Raw genomic sequence first — 6,314 nt, forward strand, 5'->3', positions numbered from 1 at the left:
TAAATAAATAAATATTGATTTTATTTTCTATAAAATAACTTAGATATAAAAAAAACTCCTTATATATTAGTATATTGTAATGCATAAATTTAATTAAATAAAAAAAACACTTTAATTCTGTTAAAATTTTCCAAAATTTCTTTTATTTTTACAAGAAGAAACATTAGATTATTAAAGAAAGGAAGGAAAAAAAAAAAAATAATGATTTCTTTATTTTTAAACACCTTAACTGTCTTATGGTTCTTGTCGGTACTTCTGAATGGCTTTATTTTTCTTCATTAATCTTTCTAGATGTTTATTTTACATTGTAAAAATACATAAATTAAAAAGTTTCCAGAAAATATCGATTAAATTTAGGTAAATACAGTGTATTTTTATATCCGAGATAGCTTTTAGCAAAATAGAAAAATGCCTTGTTTCAACAATATACATCGAAAATTCAGTTTATTAATGTTTTTTAATGTAACACAAGCTTATAAAATAATATAATAAAACCTGTGTAAACCGGATATTTTTCCGTCTTAGAAGGTTTCCGTCTTGCACGGGTCTTTTGTTAACGTAGAAAATCGCTCCGTTCCATAGAATTTTTCCATTTAGGCAAGTTTCCGTTTTATCCGGGTTCCGTTATAGACAGGTTTTACTTAAATAATTCATATATTTTTAATAGATACATTTAAAAAAGTGTAAATAACTTCAAATTTCGTTAAACTTATTAAAAATGTCTGTTTTATGTGAAAAATTCATTGAATTTTTATTATTACGAATTAAATAATTTAAAAAATGTCATTATTATTTTAATTTTAATTTAATTTATTTTTTTTTTTTAGAAAATCGGAAAATCGTTTGAAAAGAACCGAAAGATTTTTCCGAAAATTCGATTTTCCGATCAAAATTAATGTATAAAAATATAAAAATTTACATAAATTTCTCGTTAAATGCATTATTATCATTTGCTGGAGGAGAAGAGCTTATTAAACGTTATAGATTATGGCTTAAACAAGTATAATCTATCGTATACACATACTAAAATTACAAAATAACTTCCAAACACCGACGAATAACGGCCATTTTTTAAAATATATATAGGCCCTATATTCCCGTCAATAAGGCTGACTGTACTTATTAAATTTTTATTGTTAAGAAGAGCAAATTTTTATTTAAAAAAAATGCATCTTACAGGCCAAACACTGTAATAAAAATTTCAATACGTTTGAACAGTTGCTATTACTACGGTTTCTATAGAATCATTAAGGCCTGTCAGAGATATGTTTAAGAAAATATTTGCATTTATCAGTTGTCACGTGTATTGCGTATTCTTAGAAAATTTAATTAATCTATATCACGAGATTTCCAAAAATAAAAGCGCTTATCGATTCTAAAAACCATATTCCTCCTGACTCGACTCGGATTTTGACTATAGAAGTTCCAAAATTTAATCCTTTTCTTTAATAAAATTTTGCTTAATAAATGGTGAAAAATCTGTTTTTATTTGTTTTATTAATTCTATTTCGTATTTTTATGGCTTTAAAAAGAATTAATCCTCACATTTGTGACTAGCAGGTGTCCTGTTTCACTTCTTACAATCCCTGTTCTAATATATAATTCTGTATATTTCCCGTATTATTTCTTCTTTTTTTTAAGTGTTTTAAACAATGCTAATTACTTTTGATAAATGATTTTCTGCAGATACGATTTGAAACTTCAATTATTTTATAATTACAAAAAAATTATGAAATATTTTATGTATTATTTGTTGTTTTTATGTATTCGAGAGGACACCCTCGATGCCGAAAGTAGACGATGAGGGCAAAAAACCCAGGATGTAACGATAGGCTTAACGTTGTGATAAGACTCCTAATGACCCTAATCTGATGTCAATTCTTAGAATGTACACAATATAGATTAATTATTTAGATTTCTTGAGAATAGTGCGGCAAAACATATGGAAAAAAACAAGTTACAAATATTGTCTTAACATATTTTCGGGCAATTATTTAATAATAAAAAATAAATAAATGATATTATCATCATCTGGGCTTGGATCTGTTGCGGCTCTAAGTTATGACGTATAAAAGGCCCTTCTCCTCTACCTACTAATAAAATGATAAATTTAAAAATGTGAGGCCCTAAGCTACAGACTGATAACGCGAGGCTGCAGCTTATTTAGGCTACTGTACGAATCGGGCCATTCAGTGTTGCTACCATTAAAAATAGTTAGTTCTGATTAAATAGGATAACAGTTTCCTCTTTACAATGAAAATTTCCTCCCTTTCCTCACCTTCCTTTCCCAACACTAGCGTGGATCTCTTCCAGAGCGCCAAGGCTGATTGCACCCAATTGGCCCTGGCATCTGTGAACAATGAATACGATTATATATGCCATAGATTAATCTATGATACGTATCTTTATATGTATTTTTTTCTTTTTCTTTCTGTCTTTTCTTTTTTGTAGATAGAAAAATTACGCGGTAAAGCTATTCTCGATGCCATTAAACAATGATATTTAGAGACATGTTTTTCATATTTCATTTGTTTAAAAAAAAAAAAAAAAAAAAAAAGGCAAAATGGGTTCAGGCCCTACACAAACTCTCGACCGAGGTATATCGGTATATACAGTACTTTCTCTGCACATCCCGAATATGCTTTTACTTCTAATACACAGTATATTGCCATATTCACAGTAATATACCGTGTATACAGTGGCGCGTTATATAGCTTCATGTAGGGCCCATGCGAAGTTGAATTAGATCCCACGTAGTGTTGACTTAAGACAATTTACTTCGGGAGGATTTTTGGGGAAATATTTTCTTATAAAAGATTGGTTTGGAGCCCCATGTTGGTGCGGACCTCAGACAATTGCCATTTTTGCCCATAGGATAATGCGTCACTGTATATATATATATGTTGTGTATTATCAAGGACGACGCCAGCCAATGGGTAAGGGGGGCAAGATGATGTAAATTGATAGAGGATATGAATTGTATGTAGGTAAAATAAAAACGATTCATAAAGTTTTAATCATTTACTATGTACCGGAAAAGAAATATCTCAAATAAAACATTTTCTTTAACTTATAAGAAGTCTAAGAAGATTATTTTAATTAAAACTTAGCATTTAAATAACTTTTTCGAATTTCTAGGGGAGAGCAGCTGCCCCTCTGCCCCTCCCCCTGGCGACGCCCTTGTGTATTATACCCATTGATTCTAAAGTCACTCTTCAAACCTATTATTATTAAAAAGAAAAGACAATTTATATTAATTTTCATATATGCTATGGCACAACTGCAGGAACTGTAATTTAAATAATAGTTAAATTGGATTTGCTGCAGTAGACATATTCAATATCTGTTATCGGATCTAAATAATCGAATAACGATTTAAGTTATCACGAACATTATTATTAATAACACGCAACCACCAGAAAAATAAGCATTAGAACATTTGAATGAGAATTTACGGGAAGTGCAGTTTTATCGAAGAAATATACTTACCGTAAATGCGTTGTTTAATGAAGGAAAATGCATTATATAGGCCTATATACTTTTTAAATCATGTATCTTGAGTATAATTCATATTATACGATAAATTTCTTCGCAGTGAAAACCGATGTTTCATTTGCTAGCATATATAGCTCTATATAGGTTTATATTTTAGATTCTGTATCATTCAAATAAAATCGAAACCTCTGGATTGAAATAAATATTATTATTTATTCGACTAAACCGGGAATTCCCAAGCCTTTTCGTGTATCGATTCCATAAACTCCCTTCAGTTATTGTTAATAATTATATAGAAGGGCTTATACATAATTTTTTAAAAGGCATCTTGCTAAATTCATTTAATTTATTTTTTATATTTGCAAAGTTTTATCGACTCCCTCTCAAACTTTTATAGATCCCCGAGGGATGTATAAAATCCCCCAATAACGACCCCGTTGGGAAGCTCCGGTCTAAAGAATTGAAATTCAAATTTTGGTTAATGTAACCCTTGGTGCCAAGATGGCGGCTCGTCTCCGATTCCAGCAAGGAAACAGTGGGACGCACGTTCTAACCTAACCAACCTATTCTAATAAATTACCATAATTATTAGCAACCAAATTATTAGAATAGGTTAGGTTAGAACGTGCGTCTCACTGTTTCCTTGCTGGAATCAGAGACGAGCCGCCATCTTGGCACCAAGGGTTACATTAACCCAAATGTTTAAATCAAAATATATTCTATTAATATTATTAATAGCACGTCTTCTTTTTTTCTTATTTATTTTTGTTTAATACATCATCATTTTTTATTTATTACTTATTTATTTTATGATTATTTTTTAATATATTACTATTATTTATTAGCTGCGTTGAAACTTATAATAAGACAGGCAAAACACGGACCCAGTGGATTGAGTTTAACATAAATAATAATAAGAAAAAAAAACCTAATATGGAGATAGAATTACACCGTAATTTTTTCTTGTTTTAGATTTTTTTTATTATTTATTACGCTATATTTTAAATTTTATAATGTTTTATTTGAAAGAAATTGTTATTTTAAACATTATAGTTTTTAATATATACTACATTTGATATTTATATAGGTTTATTGCGCTCGATAACGCGATTATTTTTAATATAAAACCATTAATATTTTAGTTATATATATATATATATATATATACGGACTTTCAGAATGGAAAAATTATAATTTTAATAGACGTTTCGTGCTTACTAAAGTCTTTTTCCAGCTTTAAAACCTCTTAATTATTGTTATTCAATAGGAAATTTGTTCACCGTTCGCTTATTTTGAAAAAAAATAATGGAAAAGATTCAGAAATGACAGTTTTATATTGGCTTTATGGACCTTGTTTCGGAACGTATTTGAATTTTGACACTTTTAACTCGGCTTTACTTAGGAGCATTCGGTGAGTCTGCAGAGAATGAAGGCTTTTACAATTCCAGCAATTCCTGTCGAAAGAGTTGGTAAAATCGATATGAAGCAGTTATTTTTGAATTTTTCGTTGTTGTTTCTATTCTAAACACACCGCGACCAACAACTTTTTCATTAAAAAAAAAAAAAAAAAAAAAAAAAGCCAGGTTTTGACGTTAGACGTTTTAAACATTTATTCAAATACAACTTTAATCACTTTTAATTGAAAATCACCTTATCAAATATTTATTCAAGTGCGATAAAAGCCAGCTCGGGTTGTTTGGAACACGTTAAAATTTACATAATATATGTATTCAGATTAAAATGTACAGATTAAAATGTACAGATTAAAATGTACAGATTAAAATGTACAGATTAAAATGTACAGATTAAAATGTACAGATTAAAATGTACAGATTAAAATGTACAGATTAAAATGTACAGATTAAAATATACAGGTTAAAATATACAGATTAAAATGCACAGATTAAAATATACAGATTAAAATGTGCAGATTTAAAATATACAGGTTAAAATACACAGTAAAAAATATACAGATTTAAAATATACAGTAAAAAATATACAGATTTAAAATATACAGTAAAAAATATACAGATATTTTTCATGTTATTTTTGTGATAGTTACTCCATAAAACATTGAAAATAATCTCACTTTCCACTTACATTAAGAGCATAAACATGTACAGTAGATGACGTTATTAGGTACTTTTATCGTACGTCACACTCTGACAGTGCTTTATTTTAATTTAATCTAAACGTTTAGCTATATTTACTATTTAAACACTGTCACAAACAATAATTATTTCCCAACTAAAACTAGTTATTTAGTTTATGTGTAATTGATTGATACAAACCTAATTCAAACAATTATAATTTTGACCCGACCGGGTTTAGTCTATAACACAATTTAACAGCAAAGAATAACTAAATTATATATATATATAAACTGCGCTTTGTCTCTTTTGATCGATGCAGGGAATCGTTTTTCCTTTGTACAAAGTTCAAAACAACACATCAAAGGCATTGAAACAACTGCAAATGCTTAGAGGCCTTCGTCTTATAGAATTACTTCTGTCACGTTATAAAGTTATAAGTTCAAATCCCCGCATATTATACATTGATCAATATTTAAAAGAGTAAATAATTAATAGTTTTATAATAGTATTTACGAGGTTGTAGCTGCCATAATGAGATTTGATCACATAGATATTAATCAGACAGTGAAATATTGTGTACAGGTTTTAGGGTAGGGCCTCTAGCTAGGAGATGAGTTAGTAAAAACAAGAAAAATTCCATATTATAAAGAATTTCTAACGGGTAAGCAGCGAGTTGTTGGGAAAATTTTCATTTAATAGTCGAGAAAACTGATTTTATTCATCAGA

The sequence above is a fragment of the Centruroides vittatus genome, unplaced genomic scaffold (genome assembly GCF_030686945.1).
Source record: "Centruroides vittatus isolate TY-2023 unplaced genomic scaffold, ASM3068694v2 contig_1276, whole genome shotgun sequence".
NCBI classification, from domain to species: domain Eukaryota; kingdom Metazoa; phylum Arthropoda; class Arachnida; order Scorpiones; family Buthidae; genus Centruroides; species Centruroides vittatus.